Here is a 15876-nt window from a genome sequence, read left to right as displayed (position 1 = left end):
AGTCTCCGCAGCGTGGGCGGGGTCGACAGAAAGAGAGGCGGGGTCGACTCCACCCCCGCGGGGCGATCGAGGATGACGAAGACGGAGAGGATGACGAGATTGGCTACGTCTGGTAGCTCCGCCCACCCATCTTTTGTTAATTAACCAGGGACCCATGTTAAAATGCACAGTTCTGAAGCCATTCCAGCTCCGCCCCTCGGACACGCCCCCTTCTTCCCGCCCCGCTCTCATTCTGGATCTGAACTTGTCCTCCTCATTCTCTCTTTCTTTAGCCGCCTCGTCATGTTCTGTCCTCTGTTTTCCCTCGTTCAAACACTCCTCTTGTATTCTAGATGCCTCTTTGCGGCTCTAGACGCTAGACGTGCATGATGAGATTGTTAAGCATTTCGGGGATTCTTAACGGTTCTACATAAGAGCTTTTAAAAGGGTTCGTTCTCAGTGGTGGTATGCATGAACGCCACTGTAGAATGCATGAAACGACGGCTGACACCTTTGAGGGTGAGGATCAGGTGGGCTTAAGACAAACGCGCACTACAAGACTGAAGCTCATCATGCTTTCATGTTCTAAATCTGCCAGAAGAGGCTGCAGATCGTCAATAATGGTCTCTTTGTGTGAGACACTTTGCAACTAGGCAGAGATGCTATGATAAATTTAAAACTAGTTAAAATCAAAGAGCAACAGCAATGAGCTAATGAGATTGCGAGAGAGTGTAAAAGTAGGGTGAGACTTTTGTTGAAAATGATGACACTTTTTCCAAAACACTGGCTCATGCATATTTCTGGTTTCTTTTTCTTCTTTTTTTCTGTTAAAATGTGCAGATCTGTGCAAAAATGACCCAAGCCCTTCCATTACGTGGTTTGTGTGAATTACCTTCCTCTTGTGTGAACTATTTTGTGAGCGAATGAAAGAGAGTTTGGCTGAGTATAGTGTCACTAAAACAACACACAACACAAGAAACTGTGGGTGTAAATGTGCGTAGGATGATGAGCTTCAGTCATGTTGTGTGTATTTGACTTTATGCTGCTTTCACGTCATTTCACAATTACTGTAATTAGAAGTATGTAATATTTATATTTCAGCTTATTCAGATAATTTCCATTTACTCGAGATGCAGAACGACATGAGATATTAAGTCTTGATTTCTGAGAAATTGATCAAAATTAAGTGAGTTCATGGGGTCAGAAAAATGTTCATTTGAATGGACTTCAAGTTTATTTTTCTGACCCTATTGACAGATTTTAGTTTTCATGTTTTGAGCATAAACTTCTTGAACTTTCCAAAATCAGGCATACATTTTTCAGAAAACAAGACTTTAATATTTCATGTCATGTTGCATTTGAAGTAAATGTATCTTGATTTAAGATGTTTAGATATTTGTACTGGAAAACAAGACAAAAATACTGAGGAAGAACAGCACTTTTTGTGTGTATTGACTGTTGTGGCGTCCTGTAAAAACAACCATAACAGCAGCAGCTTCAACGCTTCAGTGATTAACTAGTTATTTGGCTGCCTGTTTGATATGATTTCATTTGATTACAGCCATTGTCGTCTGGAGCGTTTTCTTTGTTCTTCAATATTTTGCAAAATAATATAAACATGAATTAATGCATTTACCATCATTGATGCCATAGTATTAAATAACATGCGTCCAAGGATGTGAACAGAATCTGGTAATTGCAGTAATTCTGACTCGATGTGAATGCAGCAGTGAGCACGTCGGCCGTGAGCCTGATATCATCATTTGTTAGTTGTTTTCAGCTGATGAATTAGATTCAAAGTCCTTCATTCTGTTTTTTAAGGACTATTTAAGTGGATTGTGACCTTTGCGTCGACTCTCTTTGCGATGCGTTCACTGAAGCTTGAGAGTTTTGGCTTGACAGAATTCAGAAGCGATCTAACGGCTCGTCAGCCTGACCTTTTTAAAACCATTACTGAACGCTTCCTCTCACTGAAAAACAGAAGGCGAATGAAAAAGCTGTCTGAGTGACGGCTGCTGCGAGATGGATTTGCTGTCGTTAGCACATCCGTGAGTTTTGAAAGAGTTCTGGGCCCTGGAGTCACATCCGTCTCCAATCGTTCATCTCGTTCTGCATTCGCCATTTGATCAAATCTTAAATAGTTTGATCCGACCCAGTATTTCAAGCTTAAACAGTTTTATAAGCACACGTGCGGTTCATACGGCTGGTGGAAACCGAATCATGGGTGATTTTCCGCTTCTGATTTGCATATAGTTCTGAATTTCCAAGTTTTTCGGCACTCTCACCACTTGCACAGGACCGCTGTCAATCCCACAATCCCCTGCTCGGCTCCTATAGAGAATGAACTGGAGACGGCCGCTCTTAGACCTTATCGGATGATCCACGAGGCTCAAACACAAACACTGCAGAGGAGTTTAGTGCTGATATCAGATCACAGCAGCTTAGTTCTGTTCCTCTGGCTCTACACACACTCGTTTCTCATCTCTCCGGCACGTCTTTTCTCACTCACGTCAGCGGCGTTTTGGAGCGCGAGTTCTGGAGGTTCTCCGCAGAAGGAGATGTCTCGCTCAGTGATCATAGGCGGCGCTCCGGATGGATTATATGAAGCGTTTTACGCCCAGAGGGGAAGTCTCTGGGTGCCCCTGAGGGATTATGGGTAACAGAGGAACGAACTGATGGGCTTTTGGCTTCCTAACACCTTTTTTTCTTTATTCTTTATTTCCTGTTTTCCTTTTTCATTCCCTACGGAAATTATTATTTATCTCAGAGTGAAAGACGCATTTGATTTCAGTGGAACATATAATCGGACAAAAAACATCAACTCACCCTTATGTTGTTCCAAACCTGTATGATTTGTGTTTTGCCTTCTGTAAAAAGCAAAAGGAGGTTTTCAAAGAATGTTTTTTTTTTCCCATTATAGTTAAAAAAACAACAACAAAAAATCACATAAAAGCATCTTAAAAATAAAGGTTCTTTATTGGCATCGAGGGAACCTTTCCGTTACACAAAAGGCTTTCTAGTGGGAAAAGGTTCTAGAGAATGTTCTTCACACTAACACAGTCTACGTCAGACACAAGCGGTGCGACACACGACAAGAACAAACAGAACCCATTATGATCAGTGATGCTGTCTACACTGGATGCGGTGTGAAGCGACACGACAGATTCCCGAAAGTAAACTGATTCCCCGTTCTATTTTTGACATACTTTAAGCACTCGTCTGGCACGGAGAACAAATGGATTTGCATCGGTCGCTTTGTCGCATCCGGTGTAGAGTAGACAACCTCAAGCTGTCTGGTGTAGACTCGGTGCAAGAAAAATGGTTATTTTAAGAACTGTACGTTTTTTTGCCATTGCATTTCAATGGTGTTGCTGTGAAAACAATCTTTTAAAACCTTTATTTTGAAGTAACAGCAGTCCATGCGACTCATGCACTAGATTTCATGGACGCCCCACATTTAAGAAATGCATCTTATTGCCCTTTATCAAAAATATGAAAACATTAAATATGACACCAAACAAAATGTGATTGGAGAGATTTGAGAAGACAGAAAGTCATGCACGTGTGGAACAACATGACGGTTTTTCCTTTGAATCACCTGAAATAGGGCTGCATGATTTTGGGGGGGGGGAAAATCTAATTGCTATATAAAACTGTGATTTAAAAAAACTCCAGGTTTGCTGTGCTTGTTTGTAGGGCTGCACAATTTGGCCAGAATTTTGTCATTTTATATCGATGTCTAGAAAACAATATTAATAATGACAATTTTTTTTGTTTTTATTAAAAGTTTAGAGCCCTTAAAAGCCCGGTTTATAACCCCTTCTCATTATAATTTTGGGAAGATGCTTAGCATGTTTTCTAATAAATGCATGTTAAAAGTGACCCGAAGTCATATATGTATTTAATTAAATCACAGCCTTTGTGATTTAATACTTGTACTAAGCCATATCGCGATTTCGGTTTTATTTCAATCAATCGTGCAGCCCTATCCTGCAATATGAGCATCAGGCTACAAGAAACCCATCTTTCTTCCATTCTAAATCTCTCTCTTTCTTTCTCTCTCTCTCTGTCTATCAATCAATCACTTTCTCATGATGAGCTGAGAGCGTCTCACACACACACACACACACACCGTATCTGATCTCTGCAGAACTGCATCATGGACTTCTGATGATAACAATGACCTTTGAGGTGACCTCTCCCCTCCTCTAGTGCTGCTGTGTGTCTGATGCCTGGCCTGCAACTGTAAACTTCCCCAATCCTGTCCCGTCCCGCCTCTGCCTGCTTCGCTCCTGTACAAAGGTGCAATAAAAGCTTCGTCACGATGTTTTCACTTATTTTACCGCACACACACACACACACACACACACACACACACACACAGGTGACCCGAGCGCTCACACCTGCAGCTACAGATGAAACAGTCGATGGCCATATTTGCAAGAGTTTCCTTTGTTAATTCTCTATATTTTTTACTCTGTAAAGACAATAATTAATGTGTAAAAAAAAGAAGAAAAACGCTGAATGTTCAACTGGAGATGTAATTAATGACGTCATGTGGCTTCGTCCATTTGCCTTGCCTGAGTCTGGATGTGTATAAACCCTCCTGTGGTCCTGAGTTCAGTGTACAGACCTCCTCTCGCTATTTGTCTGTCTCTCTATCCGTCTGTCTCTCTTTCCACCCAAACAGTGCCGGTGTTCGCACCAAACTCGCCGTTCAATCTGGCCCAGTATGGGTATTTCAACAGTTAAAATCGATCAAATGTAATGACAGTCACGCAAAATTACTGAAATGAAATGAATACCTAAACTATTAAAAATAAAGGTTCTTTATTGGAATTGATAATTCCATAGAAACCTTTAACATCCATCCTAGACAGCAACATAGTGTCGGCACAGAACCACGTGTACCGGATGTGGGCCGGATCTGGGCCGACACTACGTTGCTGTCTGGGATGAAATCTTCTCATCCCACAAAAGGTTCTTTATAGTGGAAAACGGTTCTTTAGATTTTAAAAATGGTTTAAGAACTGTTCACTGAAAGGCTCTTTGGGGAACCAGAATTTTTTCTTCTATTGCATCGCTTTCGGAAACTTTATTTTTAAGAGTGTTTTTCAAAATTGTTCTCAGAAATCATTGAGCCACTTCAGAGTTCAAGAATTTACTGCCCAGGTGGACATTATTATTGGTCTGTGATCTCAAACGCTCAAATATCAGCTGATTACTCATTAGTTAATCACTAGTTCTGGATCAGAACTGAAAAGTGACCCATGCTGGTTTTGATTCAGTAATATCAGATGTTTAGCAGAGTCTCCAGCTGAACACTGGCACCGTTTCAGTGGTTTCTCTCTGTTTTCCTGTTTTCCCGTCATTTTCCCCTCCTGATCGAGAGTCCCAATTGGAATGTTCTTTTTCTGGGCTGATTTGTTTACTCTGTTCATTTTGGTTTGTTTGACTTTTTCTTTTCTCTCTCTCTCTCTCTCTCTCTCTCTCTCTCTCTCTCTCTCTCTCTCTCTCTCTCTCTCTCTCTCTCTCTCTCTCTCTCTCTCTCTCTCTCTCTCTCTCTTTATTTTTTATTTTTAACTGTAAAATGGTTCCTTGAGAAAATGTTTGTCTGAATAAAACTGGAGTTTGTCCTCGTCCAGTTCTTCTCCAGATGCGAGAGTCTTTTCTTGTGACGTGTGTAGGAAACTGGTGGCTGTGAATCAACTTAAGGTTTGAGAACTGGTTCTTATTAAAAAAAATTATAGAATTGAACAGTTTTTATGGCGTTCGGTTCCATTAGCTGTTCTTGAACATCTGAAACGGTATCATTTAAATCCATCAACATGCGCGTTTTACTTTGATTTGATTATTTAAAATCAAAAGGAAAGTGTTACAGAAGCTCTTTTCTTCCATATTGTGACACATCAAAATGTAATGGATTATCGATAAAAAGAAAAAATGTGGGGCGGGACTTGGTTCTGCACTGTAAAAAATTATATGATCAATAAGTTATAACAACATATGTTTTTACGTTGCTTCAACTCATCAAAATAAGTTAAGCAATTTATTTTCTTTTTTATAAGTTACACAAGATTCAACTCAAGTCCGTTAAATGCAATTTAAGTTGAAATGACTTAAACATCCAAGTTGATTGTACTTAAAAATTTAAAGGCATCAACTTTTTTAACATTGTGTGCATTGGTTGTTGATTGGATGTTGAGAAGTGGGCGTGGATCTCAAAAATGGAGGTGGATCTAAATGTGAATTTACAGTAGATTGTGATAAAGGGTTGGTTTATGCGAACTAAATGATTCTTTTTCTTCTTCGAAAGTTAAGTAATTTTGTTCAAATATCACTTTTTTTTTTACGCATATACAGATTAATCGCACATAATAAGATCTTTAACATGCATTTAGAAAATGGACAGGGTGAATTTTCATTTTATGCCGAATTCTTCCTCCGGTTTGGATACATTTGGACGTTATCTGCAGAACAGATTAAAAATTATGACTCTCATCTAGAAAAATGTAATCCCTCCACTGCAACCTTAATATAATCAATGATCTCCATGTAGTGATGTATTGATTGTTGTCTGAAACACTATTTCCCATGGATACACCCTCAGAACGGCTCGTTCAAGAGCCACACGCATCCGTCAAAGCTAATGATCTCCAGCCGACACGGCCCACTTTCTTCCTTTGTCTTCATTTGATAAGCTTTATTCAACCATTGATTTCATAAGACCCGATTTATACGCTTTAATTCATTAGGCCGGCAGGAAAATCCATTATTTTGTCAGTCACTCTTCCTTTGCGTCTCTGTGTCGCCCACTCGTTCTCTCTCTCTCTCTCTCTCTCTCTCTCTCTCTCTCTCTCTCTCTCTCTCTCTCTCTCTCCCCCTCGTCTCACTCCATTTAGGATGTGCTAACCGATATGGTTTCAGTGGGCTCCTAGAGCATTCCTCTTCTTCCAAAATTTTTTATTGAAGTGGGATCTCCTCTCTCTCGGCTCCTCACCTCTGATAAAAGCAATTTCGAGCTGACGGCGGCCATGGAGTTTATTTACAGACGGTAACGTGGGAATTTGCACCATCTGGACTCCTCAACATACCTGCATTCAACATGTCAATTTGTCTTCTTTCAGACTTCGTCAGAAAACAAAAGAGCTGTTTCAGAGGTCTCCAGAGGGATTGTGGGTAGTCGCAGCATATGCCAGAACGTGCGTTCCCTCCTCGAGCGAGACAGCGATCAGCATTATTTCCCTTTATTATGGGTCAGTATGACAGGGATTCAGATTTGCTGAATTGAATTAAAAAGTAAAATTAGGTTTTTAAGTTTCTTCCCGTCTCGTGTGTATGGAAGCCCATAAAAAAAAACATGCTTTGGTAAATACTCATTTTGAAATAAAAAGTCGTCCATGACAAAAATATATATATATATTTGCATCATAATTATGACTTTTTATCTCATAATTCCAAATTAATCCAAAATTTTAACGTTTTGATGTCATAATTGACTTTTCTCATAATTTCAATTTTTGTAATCTAAATTTTTACTTCAATCTTACAATTTAAAGTTTTGTCATAATGACTTTTTATTAGTCACTCATAATTATGACTTTTATGTCAGTTCTCCCTTGGTATTTCAGAATTTCAAGTTATCTCATAATTTTAACTTTCCATTATAATTGACTTTTTATTTATCATAATTTTGACTATTTCATAACTTCAACTTTTAATGTCATAATTTTTTACATTTTATCTAATAATTTTGACTTTTAAATTATTTCTACTTCAATCTCATAATTTTTTTTTGTCATAATGACTATCTCATAATTTAAACTTTTTGTCATATTGTGACTTATCTCATAATTGTCTCATAACTTTTGATCTAAATATTCATATAGTACTCCACATTATCGTATAATGACTTTTTATATATAATTATGATATTTTATGTCATAGATATGATTTACCAAAGCATGATTTTCAGACTTCCCTGCATATGAGAAGAGCCCTGAACTCTCGAGTCTCCATGATAATCAGGTCTCTTGATATGGCAGAACTTTAATACTCAGTGTTTGAAGTTTCTGAAAAATCCCTAGTCATAACCATGTGCTCATGTTTGCCTTGGTTTATATCACTAACTAGCACAAGCTCATTCATATTGAAAGGTGGATTGTGAGTAGATAAATCCAGAGGTGATGAAGTCGACAGGTCTTTCTCGTTCAGATCGGGTTCACTAGCCACTAGAGGACGTGCTGCTTTTCCCGTTCTGCCATATTAAAGTAAAAAAACAGCCTCACTCAGCCTGTCAGTCAAGCCAAAAAGGCACTGAACTCCTGCTTTTCCTCGTGTTTGACCTTCGCTGCTTGAATCGCACACACACACACACACACACACACACACACACGGCTGGATTAGGAGCGCTGCGCCCGCAGCAGTGTCAGGGAAAACCCAGCCTACATGTACTGGCCTGGATCTCGACTCTCTGTAAAACTCCTATTTATATTTATGACACTGACACTCTTAAATTCTTCATTAATCCACTTAATAATTTAGAGCTGAATCATAAAGCAGCTCTCGTCAGATGTGACAGGAATTATCTCATGGAGATTATAACATTCACACACATGTAGAATCAATGACAAATGTGACCCTGGATCTTAAAACCAGTCACATGTCGCACGGGTATATTTGTGGCAATAGCCAACAATACATTGTACGGGTCAAAATTATAGATTTTTCTTTTATGCCAAAAATCATTAAGATCATGATCCATGAAGATATTTTGTAAATTTCCTACCGTAAATATATAAAACATTTATTTTTGTGAGTGAATGCAGCACAATCGCCAACATAAATGAACAACTGTAAAGGAGATTTTCTCAATGATTTTTTTTGCACCCTCAGATTCCAGATTTACAAATAGTTCCAAATATTGTCCTATCATAACAAACCATACATCAATGGAAAGCTTATTTATTCAGCTTTCAGATGATGTATAAATATCAATTTAAAAAAATTGACCCATGTGACTGGTTTTGTGGTCCAGGGTCACAAATAAGGATGTCTGAGGTGATAAACTTTTAAAACGAACATCCATTCCTTTTTTCTTGTTGGTTTCATTCGGTTTTGAAATGGTTTTATCCTACTTTCAAAATACAGAATTTCATTTAATGTCTCTTAAAATACTGTATGTAAAAATCTACACCTTTTCCAGTAGGCCTATTAGTTAACTACATTAGTTAACATTAACTAGCAATGAAAAATACTTCTAAAGCATTTAATACTGTAATACTCTTTGTTAGTTAATGTGAGCTAGTATGCTATTCCGAATTCAGATTTTGATATACCAGACAAACTTTTTTATATATAGTATTAGGCCTATAATAAACGTTTTTAAACAACTGCATCATTGCTTGTTTTTTATCATTTTATAAATTGTAATAATAAAATATTTACAATCTCAGGATGTTTACACCACCTAGATATTTTTTTCCCTTAAAGCCTCTCAAAAGTATTACAATCATTGAGAATTCTTTAATTAAAAGCATCTCCATAATAAGGATTTATTCACACTATTATCTGCTTGAACAGCATTTTTTATGTAAAATTAAAAAAAAAATCCAAGGCACTCGAGTTCTAAAATGTAAAAAGCTTTTAATAAATTGGACTTATATCATTGACTAACCGAACTAACATTAGTTTTAAAGGTGCAGTAAGCGATTTCTGAGAAACACTTTTGAAATCAGCCCAAACAAACACGCCTCTCCCTTCATTGCTCCGCGCATGAACATGAAGTACATGAACGTGCAACACAAGAGAGGATGTCTCAAAATAATGCTTCAGTGACACTCTCTCTCAAAACTGTCCTGAATTTCTAATATTAACTAATCCTAAAGCTCTTGCCTGATAACCCTTCTTTTTCAGTGATATTCCTGTGACCTTTTCTCTTTAGTAATGTCTCTCAGCCATCTCTCTTTCTACAGTCTTCAAATCTCCCTCTTGCTCACTCACTCACTCTCTCTCCTCCCCCATCATAAGTGGACACGCCCCCTACTGCTGATTGGATCCCTCTTTCTCCTCCCCATCATGAGTGACACGCCCCCTACTGTTGATTGGATCACTCTTTATCCTCCCCCATCGTGAGTTACACGCCCCCTAATGTTGATTGGATCACTCTTTATCCTCCCCCATCATGAGTGACACGCCCCCTACTGTTGATTGGATCACTCTTTCTCCTCCCTCATCATGAGTGACATGCCCCCTACTGCTGATTGGATCACTCTTTCTCCTCCCCCATCATGAGTGACACGCCCCCTACTGTAGATTGGATCACTCTTTCTCCTCCCTCATCATGAGTGACATGCCCCCTACTGTTGATTGGATCACTCTTTATCCTCCCCCATCGTGAGTGACACGCCCCCTACTGCTGATTGGATCACTCTTTCTCCTCCCCCATCATGAGTGACACGCCCCCTACTGTTGATTGGATCACTCTTTCTCCTCCCCCATCATGAGTGACACGCCCCCTACTGTTGATTGGATCACTCTTTCTCCTCCCCCATCATGAGTGACACGCCCCCTACTGCTGATTGGATCACTCTTTCTCCTCCCCCATCATGAGTGACATGCCCCCTACTGCTGATTGGATCACTCTTTCTCCCCCCCCATCATGAGTGACACGCCCCCTACTGCTGATTGGATCACTCTTTCTCCTCCCCCATCATGAGTGACACGCCCCCTACTGTTGATTGGATCACTCTTTCTCCTCCCCCATCATGAGTGACACGCCCCCTACTGCTGATTGGATCACTCTTTCTCCTCCCCCATCATGAGTGACACGCCCCCTACTGCTGATTGGATCACTCTTTCTCCCCCCCCATCATGAGTGACACGCCCCCTACTGCTGATTGGATCACTCTTTCTCCTCCCCCATCATGAGTGACACGCCCCCTACTGCTGATTGGATCACTCTTTCTCCTCCCCCATCATGAGTGACACGCCCCCTACTGCTGATTGGATCACTCTCCTCCCCATCATGAGTGGACACGCCCCCCTACTGCTGATTGGCTACAAGTGTGTTGTGCTGCCCGGTCCGATACACTTCCATTCTCACAAATCACTTACTGCACCTTTAATGATCCAAGCCCAATTTATTAAAGTGTTTTTACATTTCGCAACATGATTGCCTTTGACGTTTTTTATTTTTAGCTCAAAAGTTACCTCTTATATTCCCACTGAGCAATATATTTTATAGGGCTGCTGGTTGTGCTTCTGATTCCAGGTCTGATTGTAAACACACTTCAATCCAGATCAGTCCAGACCAAATCCTCTCTGGAGTTAATGCACCGCAAACACGTGTTACATGACAGACATATTCAGCAGCTGATCCTGTGGAAGTCTATCATTTCATGCTGGTCTGTCACTGAACTGGAAGCTGATGTGTTCGGGGTGAGGTGAGTTTTCATCAAATTTCCTCAAAGACGTGATTCACTGAGTGTAAGAAACGTGTTTGAGTTCCCGAAGGGATTATATCATTCTGAAGGCATCGTGAACTCAAGCCTGAAAACCGAACGGATGTCGTCTCTCACCCTTGAAATAACCCCGACACACACATCCACCTGAACAACAGATAACATCCTCTGAGAGCAAATCAACTGGTGTGTGTGGAGCGAAACGCTCTGCCTGTCCCTGTCACTCACAATTAATGATGGCTCTTCATCAATAAAGAAAAGGAAAAGAATTGAACATGCAACCTAATGAAGAAATTCAGCATACTACTGCTAGAAATGTTTTGCTGTTGTACAATTATTTTTGAAATACTATTTTTGAAACCACTAGGCAGTATATACTAATATTTAGGTATGAATGTATGGGCTGCAAATAAAATGTCCATCCATTTGGATTACACAGTTTTAGGAAAGCCCGTTTCTGCCACATTCATGCTTTGGTAAATCTTAATTATGACATATACTTTAGTCATAATTATGACATAAAAAAGTTGAAATCATGACATACCAAGAACCATTTTGTATGGTATAAGAAGGTGAAATTATAACAACAACAAAAAAGTCATAAAAAATCTAATATTCTTAATGTGATGAAAGATTTCTGTAATATTAACTGAATGTTACACAATAACCAGCGTTATATAGTATTCATTTTGAAAATATGATAGTTAAAAACAAACTATAAAATTATTTTATTGAGTGCAGAAATCTTAACCTTTTCATTTATGCTTGACTAACAAAGAAGTTTTTTTTTATTTTTTTTTATCTTAAATCTGTGTAATCCAAATGGATGAAAAATTTAAATGCAATTCAAATACATAAATCTTAAATTTAGATCAAAATATTTTTAGTGTATTGTGAGAGCAGATGGCTGTGGATGGAGACTAGAGCAGACTGGACCAGTGACAGGTGTGTGTGTGTGTGTGTGTGTGTGTGTGTGTGTGTGTGTAAAACCCTACAAAGATGGCAATATCTGAAATCCTTGTCCTTGTGGGGACACTTGTTTGCCTGGGAATCCAGACCCAAATCCGAAAGATTTCCGAAATCCGAAAATTCAAATTGTGCTCTCACGAGAACTCCAGGGTTGATTTTTTGGTCTCCATGAGGAAAACAGTTTTTAAATCATACTAAGTGTTTTATTTTATATATATATATATATATATATATATATATATAAATGCGGAACGTTTTCTGTGATAGGTAGGTTTAGCGTTAGGGTTAGTGTAAGGTGAGAATATATACAGTTTGTACAGTATAAAAATAATTATGTCTATGGAAAATGCCCAAAAAAACATGAAAACCCTACAAATATTATACTGCTAATATTTGTCAGTTCTTGTCACACACTCATATGCAACTACAACTAATGTTAAGCTTGAATCATAACACTCAGTCTAACCTTTAAACCTGACCTTTGACATCTGACCTTAAGGTCAACAAGAAATCAAAAACGTATTTTGTTTATATTCTTACATCATGTTCCTGGTCTGATTTTAAATTATATTATTATGAAGTAATTGAGTTGAATAATGGCGCTATTGTCTTCCGTAGAGCTGCTTTACAGCAGAACATTAACATAAATGTTCCTGTTTATTAATATTAAGCTGCTTTGAAACGAGGTGTATTGCATAAAGCGTTACAGAAATATTCGACTTGACCTTCGACCTTAACCCTGAACAGTAACCATGAAAGCGCAGAGTATGCGTGTGCTAAAATTCAGAGTGTTTCCCTGCATGAATGATGGGAGATCACGTCTGATGAATCAGTCTCAGAGGAGAGGCGCGCCTCTGTTGACACACAATGGCATCAGTTCCTCAGCAGATATTAGTCTTCATCTGATCTCGTCATGTTGACGTGTGACGATCTGAAGCAGCATCTGCAACAGAGGCCAGATGTCTATCAAACACGGACATGACTCCCATTGTTTTCCCATTGACATGAGTATAGGAGGTCATGTGTGTTTAGGACACATTTGCATTCTTGAATCCTGCCCATTACCCAGCGTCCTCTCTGCCAGGAGATCCTGGCAGGGCCTGAAAGCGTTGTCATATCCCCCGCAATGAATTCCTCTCCGAGTCATCTGGTACCAAGCTTTTCCATTTGGAACAAATCTGTTGGCCGGAGTTTCTGCCTTGGCCGTCTTACGGCCCAAAAGACCTCTAAAAGCATCGCATAACATCTAATGAAATGATGGAGGAAGAGCAAACCGGATTAATCCGGCTCCTGCTTGAATCATTCTAAAGCCCCTTTCACACAGAGATTCCGGAAAATACATGGATAATGTCGTTTGATTTTGGTTCATTCACACTGCCAGTGATTTTCCGGAATCTGTGAGTGCGTTCACACACATCCGTAAAGACAAGTGATGTCAGGATGTGATAACTCCTGTCAGATGTCAGTTCTGCTGATAACTCTTCGTCATTTCTACACGAAGACGAGTCCATACTCCTCAGTAGCGCCACTGGGTTTGCCGAGTGGCTCGTTCCCCATTTGCTGTAGCATAGGTTGTAGAAAGATCCGTGCGATGGCACGTGCGTCATCACTACGACACACCCTTTATGGCATTGGTCCTGGCTTTTGTTCACACAGGGCACGTCCCGGGACTGATCCCGGCAATGTTACTAGGCCCCTATCCCGGCATCGATCCCGGAACATGTTTGCATTCACACTGTTTTACGGCAATTTCCCAGGATCAACGCGCTGTGTGAAAGGGGCTTAAGAGAGATTTGGAGAAACTGCATTGATGATTGTGCTGGTCTCTAATACTTCCTGGACCGGGCGCATAAAGTTAGTCATTTAAGTTTTCTTTAAGACTGTTCATAACTTTTTTAAGTCAGTTACATAAAAACATAGATTGGTCTAATTTGATACAGAAAAGTAAGACTGATTACACCAAATAACTGCTAATTGCTGATACTAATTTGTAAGACACAGTCTTAACATAATGGCTATGTTTATACAACTGGCAGTGAGTTTATCCAGCAAACAGGCTTCTTAATTCGGCTGTTTAGTTTGGGATTCGTCCCATGACAGCTGCATGTGTCGATTCAAAACCGCTGAAAATGATGCAACAGAGAAACAGCAGCTTGATATTTGATATATAAATCAGTGGCGATATATATATATATATATATATATATATATATATAATCATATATAATATATATATGAAGAGTTCAGATGCAAAAGCCTCTAAGTGCCATCTGAAATTTTCTTCTGGAATGATAATTTTTATCAAGCTTGTATATTTAAGTTCAGTAATTTCACTTAAATGACAATTAATAGGTAATTTGCATTGCCATTTAAGTGAAATTATTGAACTTAAATATACGAGCTTGATAAAAATGATCATTCTAGAAGAAAATTTCAGATGGCACTTAGAGGCTTTTGCATCTGAACTCTTCATTTATCAATCAATCAACTTTTTATTCAAGACACAGAGGTCCATAGAGACAACACAGTACAGATATAAACATAAATACAAAACAATACAAAACATTTAAGAATGATGCAGATGAGGCTTCATTAAAACATATACAGGCTTCGGGTCCAATGTTTCCAAAAGCAAGATGTGTACCTTGTGTCACTCTTAGAAACATCAACTATGGACACAATGATCATATTCTTAGACCCTGTCAGTCTGCACATGAATCTATACATACAATTTCTTAAAACAGCATTAAAAGTGGGCACATTGTTAGACACAAACATTTCACTGGCACTACTCCACCTAGGAATTTTAAGCACAATTCTCAGTGCATCATTATAAGCCACTTGAAGTTTTTTCATTTTCGACTCACTAAAATTACACCACAGGTGGGCAGTATACAGTATATATATATATATATATATATATATATATATATATCAGTGGCATGCAGTGCTTTTTTTACAAAGTCCTCACATTTTGTAGAAAAATTTTTAAATGTAAATTGATGTCCCTGTTACACTAAACGTTGCCACATATTCCTGATTAAAATAAACATTACGCCTACCTAAAAAAGAGAGAACAAATATAATTATATTTTGTGTATTTATTTTACACTATGTAATAATGTTCTATTTATTAATACCGAGTATAAATCTAATCAAGTTAGCGTTTTGTGCATTTTAACATTTATTCCAAAATAATAACTAAAGGCAGTAACAATTTAAACTATATATTTTATATTCATCAGTCATCGAGCTCGGTAAACGCGGATCACTCACTAAAACCCACACAGTCATCATGTTTTCAGGACGTTTCAAGCTTGATTTTGACGTGATACAAAGGTGAGTTACTTACTTTTTAATTAGTCTTCCCATTAACACCATCATTTTCTTCATTCAGACCAGTTCGTGAACGCGCATGAAGGTGGGACTTATTGCACGAACCAATCATAACCGATCATCCAATCAT

This window comes from Scardinius erythrophthalmus (assembly GCF_964197995.2).
Source record: "Scardinius erythrophthalmus genome assembly, chromosome: 13".
Classification (NCBI taxonomy): Eukaryota; Metazoa; Chordata; class Actinopteri; order Cypriniformes; family Leuciscidae; genus Scardinius; species Scardinius erythrophthalmus.
This window is presented reverse-complemented; position numbering follows the sequence as displayed.